Source organism: Halichoerus grypus, chromosome 1 (genome assembly GCF_964656455.1).
Source record: "Halichoerus grypus chromosome 1, mHalGry1.hap1.1, whole genome shotgun sequence".
NCBI lineage: Eukaryota > Metazoa > Chordata > Mammalia > Carnivora > Phocidae > Halichoerus > Halichoerus grypus.
Genome location: NC_135712.1, coordinates 151,968,098 through 151,988,574, shown reverse-complemented (window position 1 = coordinate 151,988,574; position 20,477 = coordinate 151,968,098). Strand labels below are relative to the sequence as shown.

The 20,477-nt window shown below is 44.1% G+C and overlaps 1 long non-coding RNA gene across 1 annotated transcript; it reads left to right on the top strand.

Moving 5' to 3' along the window:
- Positions 1-12,167: 12,167 nt before the first annotated feature.
- Positions 12,168-20,149, top strand: LOC144379991 (uncharacterized). The gene is made up of 3 exons (XR_013443624.1): positions 12,168-12,310; positions 12,492-12,710; positions 16,156-20,149. It is a non-coding gene; the product is annotated as an uncharacterized LOC144379991 (long non-coding RNA).
- The last annotated feature ends 328 nt before the right edge of the window (positions 20,150-20,477 follow it).

Here is a 20,477-nt window from a genome sequence, read left to right as displayed (position 1 = left end):
AAGCAGTTAAGTCAAAACCATGGCTTTATTATGCCTGGTGTGTGTGTGTGTGTGTTGGTTTAGTATCTCAGAAATTTAAGCTCCTGGTTGTTACTTATCAGTTTTCATGGATGGTACATCCTATAGTGGCTGTGGGGCTGATGCTGAGGTGGTGGTGTCTGTGGGGCAGGGTCCTCATGGGTGAGCCCAAGATGGGCACCCCCGTCCATAGGCTCTTTGAGAGCAGCCTCTCAGGTACCAACCGTTTGGTAGTCCTCAGGACTCCAGAAGCCTTCTGAAGGACAAATGCTTTGAACACATCTTTGAACAAAACAAGTTCACCTCCCAGATAGGACCTTGATTACTGAACATTGTAACTGCCTTGGTAATTTTCCTTAGTGTTTTATTGATGCATCTGTATGAAATGTCACAAAAGACAGCACCTGAAAGCTAAATATATTATAAGAAAGAGCTTGTCCTTTAGTGTTTGAGAGATTTAAATTCTGATTCATCTGTCTACTTCCCAGGGGTTTGCACATCTGATGTGGGAACATGATACTTAGCTTATAAGCTTGTCATGAGATTAAAATGACCCTTGTGAATGCATGAGGAATAGTGCCCGCCCACAGTCTGTGCTCTAAGTGCTAGTACCCTTCCTTCCTCTCAGGGGAGGAAGGCCTTTGGAGGTGGTCCCAATCAGAGACCTTCCTGAATAATCCAGCAAGGACTGAGCCCCTGGAGCTTTGCTCCCACCTGCTTCCACCTGACCCCAATAATTGATGTACCTCTAAGAACTTCTTTCCTCTGCCATCTACTCCCATTTCACTAAGCAATGGTTCTCATAGGTGTGGTTCTTGGACCAAGAACATCAGCATCACCTGGGAAATTAGAGATACATCTTCTCAGGCTTGATCCAGATCTACTGAAGTCTGGGGCTGGAGCCCAACAATCTGTGTTTGAACAAACCTTACCGGTGATTCTGAGGCAGACTCAAGTTTGAAACCATTGGTCTAAGGACTCCGGACTCTTAATATGACCTACTTTCACATTTGATCTGTTGTCTGGACTCGGCCCACCTGGTTTAAAACTGAGAAATCAGCTGAAGTCTCTACCCATGTCTCCAACAGATGCTCCCCACCCTCATAGTGGAGCCTTTATCTTGTCTCAGTGATTGTGTCTCACCTACGCATGCTCAGCACCCCTGCAGTGCTCAACACTTGGCAGAGCCTCAGCCTGCGAGGAGAAAGCCTTGCTGGCAGCTCTCCTACAGCCCTGCATCTGGATTATGAAGCATACACTTTATTGTAGTTTTCCTTTTACTTTGGATTTTACATCATGTCAGTCCTTGAAATGATGTGTTTTGCCAAATGAAGAGAAAAAAAACCTTCAAAAGTTGCTGAATACTTTAATAGTCTTGAGTGTTTTCCCTGATCAGAGGTTCAGAGCATGTGCCAGCCCTTGTCTCATTTCCCAGCTCCAAAATCCCGTCACCTCTTAAGTAACTGGGGGTGGGTGGGTGGGAGGGGGAATTCTCACCATGTCAAGCAGGGCAATGAAAATTGCTATAACTGTAATCTTTAAAGTTAGGATAGTGAATATTGTCATCAAATCCTCATTTTTGTATCCCCCTTGTGTCCAGCACAGGTTTAGCACGCTGAGGGTTACTCAATAAACATCCATTCAACGGACATGCTCAATCCATATCTGGCCTCTACAGGCCTGTCTCGATCAGCAGCTGGTGTACTTTGAATGCTATTGAATTAGGACTTCCTTGAGTAGGCTTGTGTTTATCTTGCAAAGAGCTTTGCCAAGATGAAATTAGATTTTATAAGGTCCTGGATGGTTGGGGGAGCCATAGCTGTGTTTTAATATTTCAGAGAGCAATTGTGTTTGGCTTGATATCAAGATCATGTAAAATATGCAACATATTCTTTGGGCAATATTTTGTTAGAGGTTATCAGACACGATGGTGAGAGGCCTCAGAAATTACCTTGATTTTAACAGTTGTTTTGGATTTGTACAGAATTGGAAATGACTCAGTGGTCCCAACAGAAATTGCTGTGGGCAGGAGGTCTGCTTTCCAAACATAGAAACTTTGTGTTTGGTCTACCCTTGGCCCTGGAGTGCTTGCTGAGGTCTTCCCAGGACATATTTCTTTACAGCATTTGTTAAGCAGCAGAGTGCAGTGGTGAAGAGCACACACTCTGGAGCCAAACTGCTTGAATTGGAACACTGCTTCTTCCTCCTTCCAGCCATGTGACCTTAGGCATGTGACTAAAGCCTTCTTTGCCTCAGCTTCTGCAGCAGTAAAATGGAGACAATAGGACTGACCTTATGAAGTTGTTGAGAGCATTAAAATAATTCATACATGTAAAGTGCTTGGAACACTTCTTGGCATGAAGAAAGCCCTTAATCATTGTTAACTATTACAATTATAATCAGGTTCAGTTGCAAAGTTACCCATTCTGAGAGACTTTACCTGATCACTCAATCCAAAGCAACCATCCATAACCCACTTTAGTCTTTATCACACCACCATTTTTTGGTCTTTATGACATTTAGCACAATCTGGCATTATCTGACTTGAACATTTGTTCATCTGTTTATTTTATGTGTCTCACCAACCCCAGAACGTAAGTTCCATAACATCAGGGATTGTGCTTGGTCACTACTGAATCCTTAGCACCTAGAATCCTGCTGAGATCCCAATAGACATTCTATAAAACTTTACTAAATGGATTACAAGTTATAGAGTTAGTCTACTTCCTACCAAACTCAGAGCTATTATTCTCCCACATTGTGGAGAGGCAGGGCATGATCTGGGGACTCCCAGGCCCCTGAAACCCAGGTTTTCTCTTGTAATTCTTCAGGGCTTGGGCTGCTCTTTGGGGAACTTTGGAGTCTGGTTCATTCCAGGATCTTCTGAGGCCTGAGAGAGAGGTGCAAGGGGTCAGCAGGAGAATGGTGGAGGTTGACTGTTCTAGCCCTCCTCAGATGAAAATGATTTGGTCTTTCTAGCCCTCCAAAGATTAAGCATAAAATAAAGAGTTTATGTTTATTCTGAAAAGGATTGGCTGTCCTCATGCAAACTCAGGGAGATTGGTACAATTGGCCCCACTGCCCACACTGCTTTCTCCATAGATGACTGGCCACCCCTGCCATGAGGTTTTGTTAGTTCAGCTCCAACACAGATCACAATGATCCTTCACATGAGAAAAATCCCATTTTTCTTTGCCAAGCTTGGCCAAGAGTACATAGCATTTGCTTGTCCAAATCTCTAACTCTCAGTGTTGAGCTTCTCTATTTATATACAGACACATTCATTAGGTTACAAGCCAGTCTGGGAGAACTAGATCAGACACTGCTGGGTCAGGTGCTTTATGGCTCAATGTTACACTTGCCATGCAGGTTTTGTGGTGGTTTCTGTTCCAATCCTCCTATATTAGTCAGGATGGGATAGGCTATGCTGTAGGAACAAAGAGCCCTGAAATCTCAGTGACTTAATGCAGCAGAAGTTTATTTATTGTTCTTGCAAAATCAGGGTGACTCTCCAGGGGAGCTGTCCTCCAAGTGGTGACTCAGTGAATCAGGTTGCTCTAAACATGAGGGCTCCTCTCCAAGATCACCAGAGAAGGGGATGAGGAAGACTGAAGCCTGTGTATAAGCTTGTCTACTTCAGCACAAAGCAATGCATTTCCTCTTTGCTTCCCTTTCATTGACCGGACCAAGGCCCTTCAAAGCATGATCTTCCATATACTCAGAAGGGGGAGGAGAAGTGAGGATTGGTGTATACCTCCCAAAAGACTCTGTTATACAGAAAAACTGAGACCATTTGTTTTGTACTAGTCAAAGGGACATTACTCCAGCAATTAAGAAGATATTTGCTTCCTGTACCAAGAGTGTAGCACAGCTCAAATCTTCTCTGTCTAAAGAAGAAAAATAAACTCACCTATTTCATATTTAGTGGGGGCACCTTCCTGGTAAGATGATTGCTAGACTATGACCCAATAATGCATAGGATTTGGATGGAAGAAAAAAGTAATGTTTCAAGGCCTTGACTTAGAGACAGGAATGATTATGAATAGTACCATTAGCATGAAATTAAAAAACCATTCAGACGTGAGTCTTTGAGAGAGATGTTAGCCACCCTTAAGACTTATTTTCTAACTTCTCAGGATTGGCGATGAGATACAGAGATGAAATATTCAGGTCCTTGGAAAGAGTTGCCAGGCATTTATCATTTTCTTCACAGAAGGTCTGAGATGCCTACTGTGGTCCAGGCATTGAACTCAAAGGGGATATGTGTATAATGAAAACATGGTTCAAGGCTTCAGAAAACTCATGGTCTAGTAGAGGATACTAATTAACAAAATAATAACATCTATACAACATAGAATTATTGCCCAAGGTGAAGTGGTGTCTTGTGGGTCAGAAAATGCTTTAGGCAGCAGGAAGTATTTGAACTGAATCTGGAAGAATGAGCAAGCAATAACCAGGTAGAGCATTCCAGGAACCGAAAACACTGTGTAGAGTCACAGAGGTGTCAAATAAGAAAGTATGTTTGGATTGGAGAATAAATATGTAAACAAAGAAAGTATGATTGGTGAATGAAGTGGGGAGGGCAGGACATGAGATGTGGTCATCTGGGGCCAGGCCACAGAGACTCTTGTTTACCATGTTAAAGAGTCTGGGCTTTATCCTGAGGACAGTACGATGCCTTTGGAGAGTTATAAGCAGGGAGTGAAGACTCTAATTAATCAGTGTTCTTTCTAGCTGGTAGAAGGGTAGAGGTCACAACACTGGAAGCAGGGAGACTGGAGGGAGGACTGATAAACTGGTCCAGGTGAGATTAGGGCAGGGTCCCATGGAGATTAAGACAAGACCTAGTGAGTCTGGCATTGTTGTAGCAGAGGGAAAGGGATGGCACATTTTACTTCTGATGCTGCTCAGCTTAGGGGCATGGGAGAGAGCATTGTGGAGTAGGATCCATCAAGAACTATGTGAAGTTTCCAACTCCAGGTTCACCAAATATAGTAGATGCTGTTGATGTCTTGTCCAGATGCCATTTGTCATGCTGGGGTGTAGGCTGCTGAAAGCTCACTGATGTACCCTTTCTCCAGAATATTGTCTTCATTTGATGGGAGCTGCCTGGCTCTGGTAGTTACACATGCCCCACCCTGGGGAAGCCCACAGCCATGATGGACTCATAGGGGGCACAAAAGGTTGACTGTAAAGGTGGGGACAACCTTGCATTGTAGTTTATCTCCAGAGACCCCTGTGGTCAAGTCAAGGCTAGACTTCACCTGAGACCACATCTTCTTTCCTCTGCCTTATTCTTTTTTTTAAAGATTTTATTTATTTATTTGACAGAGAGAGAGAGACAGTGAGAGAGGGAACACAAGCAGGGGGAGTGGGAGAGGGAGAAGCAGGCTTCCCGCCGAGCAAGAGCCCGATGCAGGGCTTGATCCCAAGACCCTGGGATCATGACCTGAGCCGAAGGCAGACGCTAAATGACTGAGCCACCCAGGCGACCTTTCCTTTGCCTTATTCTGCTTCCCTCCCTCTATTTCTCCCAAGAGTGCTTCCTAATACAGCATGGGCACCAGAATCCTTGTCTCAGGCTCTGTGTTGAGGAAAACTAATCTGAAATAACAGGAAATGGTGCCAATGGAAGATGAAAGAGTGGGGGAAAAACCAACCAAACAAACTGCTAACCCTCTGAGGAATGAATATTAGAAAACATAGTCTGAGAGTATAATATTTGGAGATAAATGATGTTATAGAACAAAGGGGAGATACCCTCATGCTCTTGCTAAGCTCATGAATGAGAATCTGGATTCTTCAAACTGTGTGTTTGTGTACTCTGCCCTTAGGGATAGGGGCCACAGCTGCACTCTGAGGCTCTTAAGTTCTGTTGGGCTGAGTTCCAAACCCCTTTTGTTAAAAATTTCCAGGATCAGGGTGCTGGGTGGCTTAGTTGATTAAGCATCTGATTCTTGATTTTGGCTGAGGTTGTGATCTCAGGGTTGTGAAATTGAGCCCCACATTGGGCTCTGCACTCAGTGGGGAGTCTGCTTGAGGATTCTCTCTCTCCCACTCCCTCTGTCCCTTGCTTGTGTTCTCTCTCTCTCTAAAATTAAAAAAAAAAAAAATTCCCAGGGTCGGAGGCACTGCTCATCTGTTTACAAAGCAGATGTGGGAGGAGGTGGAAAGCACTGTGAGGGTCTAAAGTGTGCTATTCTCATCTTGTTTCTGTAGGGGCAACATGGCAATGAACCTGCAGTGGCTGGACCTTAGTCATCTCATATGAAAAGAGAAGGGTGGGACCAAATAATCTTAACTTCTCCATTCTATCTTCTGAAATAGAATTGCAAATGTTAATAACATCTATCTCCTTTTTTTGCCTGAGTGGCTCCTGAGGCTGTGGGCTGCAGAAATAGATAAAATTTGTCCCTGGTATACTCTTCCCCCTTTCTAAGCCACCTTTACAAAGCCTTTGGCTCCCTCCTGTCCCCTTTATGCTGAATAACACTACCCATGTGGGCCATGTGGGTAGAAGTAATTTTTAGCCCCTGCATCCAGGCGAAGGCTCCAAGTCCAGTTGTCCCATTGTTATGCTGTCTCCTGTTCAAAGCGGCCCTCACCATGCTGAGGACTATGCTGTCCAGGAACAAGCCCGGGCCAGCACTGGCGGTGGCATTTGCCACTACTCTCCTGCCACACTGAAAACGCATGAAGCTGTTGGCATGCAGAACAATACTAAGAAGGGCTGGCTGGGATTTTTATTTTCTACTTCCCCTTCCAAAAAGCTTTGCTTCATTTTGGCATGGAGACGAAACACAACTACCCCCTTCAGCAAACACTATAAAACCATCTCTAGACAAAACCTCCCTTGGTGCTTTAATCAGGCAGCTGTAAGGTACCAGGTCCAGGTCGATGCTGAGGGATTATGTGCAAGGAGGAGGCAGTCCAGGTCACCTTAGACACTGTGGGTTGTTTCAACTTGTCATTTTAGCTCTTGGTCTTGTGGATGAACTGGTGGAGAGGGAGTAAGGGAGAGGAAGTGGGGGAGAGAGGGGGAGAGAGAGAGAGAAGTAGGGGAAGGAGAGATGGAGGAGGGGATGATGGAGATGGGAAAAGAAAGAACAAAGCCTTTGAGGGAGGGGAGGGGAGAAAGAGAGGGAGATTAAAAACAGAGAATTTGAGAGAGAAGCAGAGACACACAGAGCAGAAAAAGAGAGGGGAGAAGCAAAGGAAGGAGGACAAGAGAAAAGGAGGGGAGAATTAGGCATGTGGACGCATTCAGATATGGAGGAGAATCTTGCTCATTGCGAAGAATTTTAGAAGAGGAGGGGCCATGGCCTGCAGCACAGTTGTATTGAGGAAGGGTGGTTAGGGGTGAGCAAACAGTTTTGTGAAAAACTGACATTTGGGCAGACCTAGGATTGGAAGAAATGAGGGATGTAAGTGGCCTAGCTGGGTTTCAGCCCAGGGCACACTGGCTTCTTAGCCTCTGTTCTTCCCAGTGCATCCTTATTTGTCCAGGGGCCATCTTGTATTCTTGGGGGTTGTCTTCCTTTAAAAGGAGTGGGGCTTAGGATCATGACCTTCATCCTGACTCTGTTGAGTGCAACAGGAAAGGGGATGCTTTAGGGGCATCTTCAGAAACTTAGGGCACAAAGTTCTGCCTCTGTCCCCTGCCAGCTGTGTAGCGTGAGGCAATTGCCTGAACTTTCTGAGCATAAGTTCCCTTATGTTAAAAAGGAGATAATAGTAGTACCGATTGGGCAGTGTTGTTGTTCAATATAGCAGGGTCCCTAGGGCATTGTTTTTTCCCTTTTCCCCATGAAACTTCCCAATGGAGTTCCTGGAGTGATTGTAGAGTCTTCTGTTTCTACTCTACACAACCTGATCCCCTGGGCTCCCAAGAATAAGGTCTGCCTCCAGCACAGGTTGTGGCCTCCAGCCAGGCCCAGAGGCACCACCTCCTTGGAGGCTATGATGCCACAGTCAATCTTGGATTGACCATTGTGAGGGTGTCAGGGCTTGTGATGGGGTTTCATGCCCAGAAAATAATGTCACAGCTTCTCCAGTCCACTTTTGGCTCCTGGAAGCCTTGCACATGTAGATTTTGGGGGTGCTAGGCATGCTAATGAGCCTTGGTGGTCAGAATGAAGCTGGGTGGATACTTCTACCAGGCTCTGCAGCCTGTGTTCCTAACCACTAGCAGTGAGATGAAGTTAAGGGAGCAAGTGCCTTCCCCGTGTTGCAATCAGAGCTGGTTTCTTCAAATATTGCCTTTTCAGCATTTTGGCTTACCATTCCCCATTTCCATTCTTCTGCCCTGACTTGGGGCTTCTCATGGTCCTGCAGCAGCCTGCCCTTGGGTAAATATCAGGCAGAGACCAGAGATTGGCACTACCAGACAGAGAGCCCAACACCATGGTCCCATTTAATCTGTCTAAATTAGTCAAAAAAGAGGCTCCAGACCAACATTCTCATTGTCAATTGCCTTCTTAATGCCATCATTTACCAATCCCCATTAGGGGCCAGGCCCCATTCTACAGATGTCTCATGTATCCTCACCACATCACCCTTGAGTTGGCAGGAATGGACTGCTCCAGTTTTCAATGCAAATATGAGGAAACTCAGAGAGGTGAAGGACCTTGCTCATAAATGGCAGAACCAGGGTGGGACAGGATCCAGCCCTCCAGACTCACAGACCCAGGGCTCCCAGGAGGAATCCCACAGAATGCTGGGCAGAGGACATTTGCAGGTGAGGGAAGGGAACCAGAGTCAAAGTGGATGAACAGAGAAAAAGCTCTCCTTGTCTTTGACAGAGGGGTGGCAGATGGCTTCCTCTGCTGCAGTTAGAAGAGGTAGGGACCCTGGTTTTGTCATTACTACGATGTTAGTGTTTAATTGAATATTTAGTTGAGAAATATGCTGAAAAATGGGGCAGGTGGCAAAATCTCATACTGAGATGACTTTGGTCAAAGGCTCTAAAAATTTAGTTTCAATTGTTGCATCTTAGTAATTAAGGGCATGAGAGGAACAGAGGGGCTCTCCCTTCATTGCAAATGTCCCCACCATCTTTCTCTCTCTTTGTCTCTGACTCACATGTGCGCAGGTGCGCCCCACCACCTGGAGCTTCCGAGACAGCCAAACTGCACTGCTGGGACAGCTGGGGAGGCCTCTTTGTCTCCTTCCCTCACTGCTTGCAGGGGTGCAGGCAGGCAGACCCCACCCGGGCATTATAGCTATTGTCTCACCAGGAAGGAACAGAAACAGTATCATGTAGGAAGTTGTGTTATTTTCTGTGCCTCTTCCCTGCCTGGGCTGCTGGGTCTCTGCCTGGCTGAAGACAGTGAGGGAAAACTGCGTCCTTGCCTTCCCTGGGGCTACATTACGTGCCCAGGCACTTGGCCCAGCCTCTCTGCAGCACTGATCAGTTTGTATTACAAGGATCTGTTTCCAAGGCCTTCTTCACCTGTGCTGTCAATCCCCACTGAGCCACGGGCCAAACTCAATTCACTGTTCTGAGCATAGAAGTCAGTGGTGGACGTGCTGGAAAGAAGGGGTTGCAGACAGAGTTAGAAGCCGGCATGACCCCCTTCATCTGCAGATGCAGAAATCCAGACCTAGCCATGAACCCTAATTCCAGGGACTCCTAAGAGATCAGGGGCCTGGGCTAGCAAGCCAAGATTTAGTTTTGCTATAGGAAATAGACTCTTCTCAATCCAGAGTATGGGTATAGGCCAGGTCCTGGCATTATCTCTCTGAGAACAAAGCTGCACTGGATGCTCTAGGCATTGGTTCTTAAACGAGTTTCTGAATCACCTGGAAAGGCTTGTTAAAACACAGATGGCTGGGCCCCACTCCCAAGTTTCTTCTGATTTGGTAGGTCTGAGGTGGACCTGAGCATTTGCATTTCCAGTATGTTCCCAGGTGATGCTGATGCTGTAGATCCAGGGAACTCCACTTTGAGAACCACCGCCCTAGGTCAATCTGAGGATTACACAGAAAGGGAGCATGGTTTCAGTGGTCCCCAAATGCTGGGATCTGTAGGGATATCTGAGACATTGATCAGGGTCATTATTTACCACACTGCTTCTACTCTTCTCTTTCTTGTAAAAATAACCAAACCGAAAGAAAAAAAAGTCCACAATGACAAAAATGCTCCTAAACAACAATAACCACCACCAGAAAAATAAATAAGAAAAATATGTATCCTGGGTTTTGTGAAATGATTTTGCACAATGTCCTTAGTTTGAGGCTGCAAGGAGCCCTGGCATGGTTTAGGCAGGCTAGAGTTTGCCAGCAAGATCCACGGCACTGCTCGAGGAAATCGCGGCCAGAAAGCTGGTGTGAGGATGAACCGCAATCCCCACCTGTTGTCCCCTCAGCACAGCTGCCTCCTAAGGCATGGACGCCTCACCATCTGTGCCTTTAATGTGTGAAACACATTTTAAAATATACTGTTTAATTAAAAATGGTATTTGTCAGCTCACTGCTGCACCGACCCCTTCCCACCGTTGTGTTGCTGCCAGAACTATAGTTCAGTCAGGGACACAGGCCCAGGACTGGGTCAGCTTTCCAGGGAACAGAGGTCGGCGACAGTGTGAGAAGTTCAAGGAGAAGCTGCAAAGCTTTTTATAGCCGGCAGCCATACTCTTGTGTTGTCCTCGGAGACCTAGGACCCTCCAGAGGTCCACGGTTATACAGTCTAAGGTATTGATATTCCTGGAGGGCATGCGTACAGTATAGACCCCGTGGGTAAATATCAATCAATCAATATGTGGACCTAAAAAACCCTAATAATCCACAAGCTATGCATCCGTGCCTGGAAGCTGTCTGGGTTCTCTGGGTCTCAGAGCTAGAATGTACCTTCTTCTTTCAAAGTCCAAATTATGCCTCTGTGCAGCCGGTTTGCTTCTCTCCATCATGGAAATTCAGAAGATTTTTCACAGCCTGGGTCTGACAGACATGTTCCCGCTGTGCTATGAATTCATGCCTGCTCAGGCGGCACCACCTTCCCACGAGGAGGTGTCTAGGGGTGTCATCTGGGCTTTTAGCTCTGTCGTCAGCTTTGAAATAAATTGTGCCCACATTGTGTGGCAAAAGGGAAGAGGTGCGGGAGGGAGGAAAAGAGGGGGGAAGACAGAGAGAGACCCTAATTCTAGACAGATATATTTTCTGATTAGTCTCTGGAAAAATCTTCCCAGTTCATTGTGTGCACCAGAAGTAGGTCTGTAAATGGATCTGCCCGTTTTCATAGCTTTGTCTAACTTGTGGTTTGAAGGCAGAAGGCCCACCAGGTGGGGCTAAAGAGAGGCTTGTTTTGGATGAGGCCTCAGAGGACTGGCTTACTTGGGAAAAAATTAGTCTGGGAAAAGAGTTTACTTTTCATATCTTAAAATGAAAGTTAAGACTTAGAAAGTCTCTGCAGTTGATGTTTCTTTTGTAGAATGGGGTCTGTGCATTCAGCAGCGCCGAGAGTCGTCCCTTCAACCTCAAACCAATGCCATGAATATTGAATCACTGCGTGATTTCTACCTTCATCTCCCTCCTTCTAGCCTCCACCCTCCCTCCCTCCTTCCTTCTTACTTCCGTCTCCATGCCCTCCCCCATTCTGATTTAAAATACATTTGTCCATTGGGACAATCCAGTCCTCCCCATAAAGCACTATGTCAGGGAGTAGCTATGAAAAGAAGCCCCTCAGCCTCTGAAAGACAGGGCAGAGCCACTCACTCTCTCATGACAGAGCTCATTGCTCTGGAGTGATTAACATTATTGCTTTGGAGAAATTTCTTCTGCAAACTTCCAACTGCATGTTTGTGTAGCATTTCCCAGGGAGATGCTAACAGTTCTCAGAATACCCTGACAGAGTTTCATCTCACTGACATACTGGTGATCTGTCCTCCGTGGCAAATGATTTGAAAACCCCTACCCACCTCCCTTTAAGGTTTTAGGGAATAGTTTTAGCAGCCATACTTTTAAATACAAACATTTTCAAGTTCAGAGTGCACAGATAATAAATGATACTCTAAGTTTTTGGGTTATTTCGTAATTAATTTTTGCAAAGAGCTTTGGAGATAGAAAGTGTTGCATGCCATCATGTCAAATTAACATTGATTACAGAGATTTTTAAGTTTAACACCGTGTGCATGTTGGCTTTTTCAGACTACTTCTATTGCGTTTCCAGAACAAAGTGCACCTCTTTGGAATCGTACATCAATTGCCTGATAGATGAGAGAGAGAATCAGTGACCTTGATGAACATCACAATCAGTCTGATGGCAAATACACATACACTCTCTCATGCCTGCCTGGTAAGAATTGGGACTGCATCGGGAAAGGCATTCTGCATCATATTCTGGGCAGACTGGAATGGGGGAAAAATGAAGATGAAAACGTGGCTCCTTGTGGCAGCCCACAAATATGCCTTTTCTCAATTTCCAGTTGACTGAGATAATGAAATTAATTGCATGGATATGTTGATTCTGTCCTCAGATGTCAAGAGAAACCAAGCAGGAGATATGAGAAGGCAGACAAGGGCTCAGGAAAGTACCCCACGAAGCAGTGGCACAGATGACAACTCAGAATGCCTTAGTACAGCACAGGCTGTGGAATCCCCTGAACATGAAAGTGCTACTCATCTAGCTGTTCACTGGTTATGCAGCTTTGGGATAGTTACCCAGCCACCTCGAGGATCTGCTTCCTCTCTGAAAGGTGGGACAATAATGCCTACCTCAGAAGTTAAGTGCTAAATAAAGTCACTTAGCAAAGGTCAAGGCAAGTATTTTTCCAAACTTGAAAATGAGACAGTTAAGTGATTTGTTTACCCAGATCTTTTGATTCCAAGCCCAATGCTAGTCTCCTGCATCCCTGAAGGTGCTGTGAAGGCCTGTAGGGTGTAAAAAGAAGGAAACAGATATAGGAGATCTTCGCTCTGGATCAGAGAAATCATTCCTCAGGTAGCAATTGGGAGCCACCGCCTCTCTCACCCCTATGGGTCAAAGAGATCACGCATGTGTACACATGCTCACACACACACACATTCACACATTCAAACACACACCTCTCATCCCTATGGGCCAAGCATGCACAAATGTGTACACTCACTCACACATATTCACACACACACCTCTCTCATCTCTATGGGTCATGCATGCGTATTTGTGTACAAACATACACACACTCCACACACTCACACACAGGTACCTGAGGGTGACCCGAGTGCTAGTTCAAGTCATTTGCCACGTGCCCTCCCATATAATCCATTAAAAAAGGAAAGTGCCGGAGCACCTGAGTGGTTCAGTCTTTAAGTGTCTGCCTTCGGCTCAGGTCATGATCCCGGGGTCCTGGGATCGAGCCCCACATCGGGCTCCCTGTTCGGCGGAAAGCCTGCTTCTCCCTCTCACACTCCCCTTGCTTGTGTTCCCTTTCTCGCTGTGTCTCTCTCTGTCAAATAAATAAATGAAATCCAAAAAAAAAAAAAAAAAAAGGAAAATGCCATTTCCAAAGCTAATCCCTATTTTTGTGTGTGTGAAATAAAAAGGAAATTGTGATTTAGATATTGGTGGAATGAGGGAAAGATGGGTTAGTTCTAGAAGTGTGAGAGTGGCATGCTAGTCTGGGCAGTAAGGTACTGCAAATTTTAGTTTTTCCCCTGAGTTTCATACTAATGTCTTTCTTACACATGTCTTCCTTCTATTCTTATGAAATTATGCGGACAAATGCGGAGGAGAGGACTTTTATTTTGTTAAAGGAGCTTGATTTGAGACAAGTTTCCATAACAACAGACTTTTTATATATAGCAACAACACTACCTGCTTTTTAAAAATTCTTCTGGAATCAAAGTCTGAGTCATTTTATATCTGGTAAATTCCTAAGATACACTGGGGAAAGACAGAAGGGGTCTGCACACATCTTCAAATCAGTGAGCTCATGGGCAGTTGGGCCGCACAGAGCTTTACCTGTTCTCTGCGACTTCCCTGCTGGAAGGAGCACTGGCCAGCACTTTGTCCCAAGAAAGCTGGAGGGAATGCAGGCAGCTCCCCCTGTCAAGGAACACTTCCATCCCAGATCACCTCCTTGCTCTCTCCTCTCTCTTTGCTCACTTTCCTTTTCTCCTCCCTGATTTAGCAGGTTAATAACATGCCACACACAGATCTCAGACTGTGCTATGTGAACCCAGTCACTTGGGTGAGTTGATTGAAACCGCAAGTTCTGGGGGCCTCATTCCAGATATCCTGAATTAGGTCAGAGAATCTGCATTTCCAGGCTTTCCCCCAGGTGATAATGAGCCCATCAGCCTGGCCTGAGTCCTACTGACGTGTAAAGAACAATGTTAGCAAAACAAAAAGCATTGGTTGTATGTGAAAGCATTTGATACTTGCAATTACTCGGTGGGCAGATGTAGAAGCTGAGACTTGGGGACTTTGTCAAAGTCAACTATTTATTCATTCATCCATTTATTGAATCACTGCGTGATTTCTACCTTCATCATTTTGGGGGGAGGGGACGAGGCACTGAGATATGACTGGAAACACATAGAAGAATAAAGCATGGTAGGGAGGGGGTTGGGAGGATGGGTTAGCCTGGTGATGGGTATTGAGGAGGGTACGTTCTGCATGGAGCACTGGGTGTTATGCACAAACAATGAATCATGGAACACTACATCTAAAACTAATGATGTAATGTATGGGGATTAACATAACAATAAAAAAATTAAAAAAAAAATAAAGCATGGTAGCGCCCCTCAAAGTGGCTGTAAGAGCAGATGGCATAGCTCATTGCTGCTGGAACCACAACTCAAACCTCATATTCTGACTCCAGATCTTATGCTTTTAAAAACCTTTTATTTTGAAATAATGATGGACTGACTCACAAGAAGTTCTAAAAATAGTATAGAGAGTTCCTGTGTACCCATCACCAAGCTTCTCCCAAAGGTAACATCCTACAAAACTGAAGTGCATTATCAAATCCAGGAAATTGACATTGGCACAATGTCACTAACATGACTACAGACCTTCCTCAGATTTCACCAGTTTCTGTCTTGGACTCTTTTTCCCATAGCATGAGGCCACCAGTGGACCTATAGACCTCATTTAGCTTTGATATTGGTTCCCAACAAAAGTTGTTTCTGATCTCTGGGATAATAGCTGCTGATCAAAATATGAAGACACAAACTTTCCTCTGGGTTTGTTTTTCGTAGAATGACAGCACATTTAATATCCAACAGATACTCTTGGTGCTACAGTCAGATTCCCTTTACTGGGTCAGCACCTGTCCCCCAGCTGTTGTTAGTGTTGACTGCTACTGGCTTATATCTACCTTCTCTGGAAAATCAACCCTCAGTTAAGCAAGAGCTATCTTGTCTGAGATGTTATGTACCCCTCTCCACCTCCTGCAGCCTATAATCTGCAGCCAGTGAGGGACTGACAAGGGGGTAAAAAAAGTCAGTCCTTGGACCTCACAGGGAGGCCAATTCTGTGACACAAGTCATGCTCCAGATATCCCAGGAGAATCAGGCTAAAGCCCGTCTTCAGCTGAGAGCACTTTCTGGCTTAGTTCTTTCCCCTGCCCCATTCTGATCTCCTCATTCTCTTTCTCCATAAATCACATGCTTTTCAACCCCTGTGTCAGACTCTGCTTGTAGGGAACTTGAGCAAAGCTATGTGTTTATTTTTTTCTTCTCCCTTTTTCATTTTAGAGAAGGGCAGTTGTAGGCTTAAAACAGATTTCTTCGTAGCACATTTAAATACCCCCTTACACCTCTGAGACATACACAGGCATCCAAACACACACATACTTACTTGTACACCCTCATCACCACTAACCTCTTTCTCACACACAGATAAACCAGAACAGCAGGCAGATGGCGATGGGGTGGTCTCGAGTAACCATTTTGGACCCTATACTGTGTGCATAAACAAACAGCAAATCGAAGTCTGGATCAATGGTTATGAATTTCATGTCAGATTTGGTCTCATTAGTTTGTCGACATTACTTGGAGATAATCAATACGGTGTGATTAGAATGCAATTTTAAATGTAGCATAACATCTTAGCTGGAAATCCAAATTACTGTCTCCCTGCCTCCCCATTTACACAAAGTCAACTTTAAATTAGAGAGATTGAACTGAACAGATCGTTTGTTTTTCCTTCAGCAGATAATAACATCAATAAGGCTGCTTCCTGGTCTGCTGGAATGATTGTGGCCGGTACAATATCATGAAGAAGGGCTGCAGTCTTTCAAGAGGTACCACTGAGCACAAAACTGGCATTTGGAAGTCTGGGGCTTTCCTGACCTGCTGGCTATGAAACCCTGGGCATGCTCCTTTAAAATCTCTGGCTTATTTTCTCATCAGTGGAGCTAATATACCCTGTCCTGCCTGTCCCAAGAAACAAAGATAACCTTGTTGAAGTGAAGGTGCTTTATAAGCTCAGAAAGTGCTGAAGAAAGAGGCAGGCATCACCTACCAGGAACTCCACTCTGGATTTGAGCATCCAAGGGATTGAACAAACCCTGGTAGTTTTCCACAAAATACCACCAAAGTGTTTAGACATTTCTCTTATGGGGTGTTTGGAAGTGAGGAATTATTCTTCAGATCATCTTCAATCTGCTGTGATGACTCATCAGCTAGGGGTTAGTAGGCATTCAAGGAAGGGCTGGGTAGCATGTGATGACAGGGCCTAGACTTCAGGTTTGGAGACTACCTTCTGTGAGTTCATTTTCCACTTCTTCTTGCTTCTGGAAATATACTCTTAATTCCTTCTTCCCACTTGAAATCAGATATTAGTATCCTCCCTGAAGATTGCCTCCATACGGGGTGCAAACAGCATCAAATTATAACAGTCCAGATTTTGTATGCTATAAAAATATAGGATTTATTGACATGAAGTTAATTATATTGGAGGATATCAGAGGAAATAAAAAGATTAAACTTCTACACAAGATACTTCACTTCTCAAAATTCATGCAAATTACCATAAAACTTGTTTTGAAGGCAAAGTCCGGGCAGTTTACTAGCCCAAGAAACAGTTCAAGGTCTGAGCCTTCTGGAAGTTACTGAAGTCTATTTCCTGAGCTTGCCTGGGGAAGTCCCCAGGGAGTCCTTGTGTCTCATCGGTAAGATTGACTCTGGAAATGCACAGATTGTTCTACTGGGTTCAACCGGGACGTTTTGAGCTTTTCGGTTTGTGGAATGTTTAGGCTACAATCAGCAATGTTTGGAAGCATTAGAATGTCATCTTTTCATAATACCAAAACAACATCAGCATCAACAACTACTACACTCCCTGTTAAGTGCCAAATCAGTCAATGGCATTGTTGTCTACTGGTTATTTCAGCCTATCATCTTGAAGCTTTCCTCTCAATTCCCATGTCTAATCCCTCACCAGTTCCTGTTGATTTCACTTCCATAATTCTTGATAAATCTTTCCACTCCTCTACATTGCAACTGCCCCCATTGGAACTTAAGGACCTCTTATATCATGCCTGGATTATTACAACCATGTCTTCTTGAAGCTATATTTCCCTCTCCCATCCATTCTCCTCACACCCACTGGGGTCACCTACAAAAATGTACATCTGGTTTCTGATTTAAGATGATGGACTGATATGTCTAGTCTTCCTTTTTCTTAAAAGTCCCCCAAAAGGACAAAGGTAAAATTTTAGGAACAATAATTTATAGAAAAATAGATGAATGGAATAGAATAGAAAGCCCAGAAATAAGCCCACAATGTTACAGTCAATTAATCTTTGACAAAGGAGGCAAGAATATGCAGTGAGAAAAAGACAGTCTCTTCAACAAATGGTTTGGAAAAACTGGACAGCTACATGTAAAAGAATGAAACTGAACCACTTTCTTACACCATTCACAAAAATAAACTCAAAATGGATTAAGGACTTAAATGTGAGGCCTGAAACCATAAAAATCTTAGAAGAGAGCACAGGCAGTAATTTCTCTGACACTGGCTGTAACAAAATCTTTCTAGATATGTCTCCTGAGGCAAGGGAAACAAAAGCAAAAATAAACTACTGGGACTACATCAAAATAAAAAGCTTCTGACAGCAAAGGAAGCAGCCAACAAAACTAAAAGACAACCTACTGAATGGGAGAAGATATTTGCAAATGACCTATCTGATAAAGAGTTATTATCCAAAATATATAAAGAACTTATACAACTCAATACCAAAAAACCAAATAATCCAATTAAAAAATGGGCAGAAGACATCAACAGACATTTCTCCAAAGAAGACATCCAGATGGCCAACAGACACATCAAAAGATGATCAACATCATTCATCATTAGGGAAATGCAAATCAAAATGACAATGAGATATCACCTCATACCTGTCAGGATGGATAAAATAAAAAACACAGGAAACAAGTGTTGGCAAGGATGTGGAGAAAAAGGAACCCTCTTGCACTGCTGCTAGGAATACAAAGTAGTGCAACCATTGTGGAAGACAGTATGGAAGTTCCTCAAAAAATTAAAAATAGTACTTTATGATCCAACAATTGCACTATTGGGTATTTACCTGAAGAATGTGAAAACACTAATTTGAAAGGATATATGCATCCGATGTTTATTGCAGCATTATTTACAGTAGCCAAATTATGGAAGCAATCCAAGTATCCATTGATAGATGAATGGATAAAGAAGATGTACTATATACATATACGATGGAATATTGGTAAGCCATAAAATAGAATTAAAGATTGCCATTTGCAATGACATGGATGGACTAGAGAATATAATGCTAAGTGAAATAAGTCAGAGAAAGACATATACCATATGATTTCACCAGTATTTGGAATTTAAGAAACAAAACAAATGAATAAAGGGAAAAAAAAGAAAAAAACAAGAGTCAGATTCTTAACTATAAGGAACAAACTGGTGGTTACCAGAGGGTAGGAGGGTTGGGGGTTAGGTGAAATACCTGAAGGGTATTAAGGGTATTTATCTTGATGAGCGCTGAGTAACATATAGAATTGTTGAATCACTATGTTGTACACCTAAAACGAATAAAACACAGTATGTTAACTACACTGGAATTAAAAATAAATTAGCGTATTGCAAAGAAAAACAAAGAAAAATGATTTAAACAGAATAGTGCTGGAAGACAAGGACAGAAGTCATCAGCAAAAGAGAAAGTTTAAGGAAATCCTGGATGATAAAAGACAGATGTGACCAGTTTGTTGGAGGTAACAGAACTGGAGAAACGTCAGTCTGAAATACCTGAGATGAGAGCAGTCTTCTCAAGGGAGAACAGAAAAGGTTTTGAGGTCGAGGTCAACACATACAAAATGCTGGCCACAGGGTGACCACCAGGGTTAGTAATTAAAAAAATGAGGAGCAGCAAAAAGATGGTGGAGGAGTAGGGGACCCTATTCCAACTGGTCCCCGGAATTGATCTGGATATCTACCAGACCACTCTGAACACCCACGAAATCAGCCTGAGATGTAAGAAGATAGATCTGGATCTCTACAAACAGAATATTGCAGGCAGTTGGTTTCAAAGTATGAAGTGGGGAGCTGTGATTCCCTGGGCACATATAGGAAGATAAACGGAAGGGGGAGGGAGTTGCCATAAGCGTTGGCACTGGGAAGGTGAAATAACACAGGAGCGCAAAAGCCTCCCGAGCTGGGGACAGGGCATAGACTCGCAGACTGGTAGCGATGGGGTAAGGACTGTAGGAGAGCCCCCGGACTGAAACCTGGAGCGGCAGGGCTGCGCCAGTGAACTGGGGGCGGCTGACAGTTTTAAAAGCACAAAGGGCAAAGACATGCCCCGACCTGGAGGCAGGACTGGGGGCGTTGCGTAGGGGCGCACAACCCAGGATGCTGCAGTTTATAGCAGCACAGACAGAAACGGAGATAGTGAGATAGTGTGGCCTGGAGAGCTCACTGGAGAACAGACTGCGATCTCTCTGCTCTGAGGCAGAGGGTTGGAAACGGTCTCTTTTGCTCTGACTCCCAGAGGAGATGTGGAAAGCCTCCAGGGAAAGCCGCCAGAGAACAAAAACCCCCCAAAACCGGTTTTCACTGAGCCCATCCCCCACCACAGCGGGCAGGGCAACAATGCAACTGTAGAAAGAGAAATTAGAGAATCGATTCCATTTACAATAGCACCCAAACCCCTAAGATACCTCACAATAAACCTAGCCAAAAAGGTAAAGGATCTATACTCTAGGAACTACAGAACACTCATGAAAGAAATTGAAGAAGACACAAAAAGATGGAAAAACATTCCATGCTCATGGATCAGAAGAATAAACATTGTTAAAATGTCTATGCTGCCCAGAGCAATCTATACCTTCAATGCCATCCCGATCAAAATTCCAATGACATTTTTCAAAGTACTGGAACAAACAATCCTAAAATTTGTATGGAATCAGAAAAGACCCTGAATCACCAAGGAAATGTTGAAAAAGAAAAACAAAGCTGGGGGTATTACATTGCCGGATTTCAAGCTATATTATAA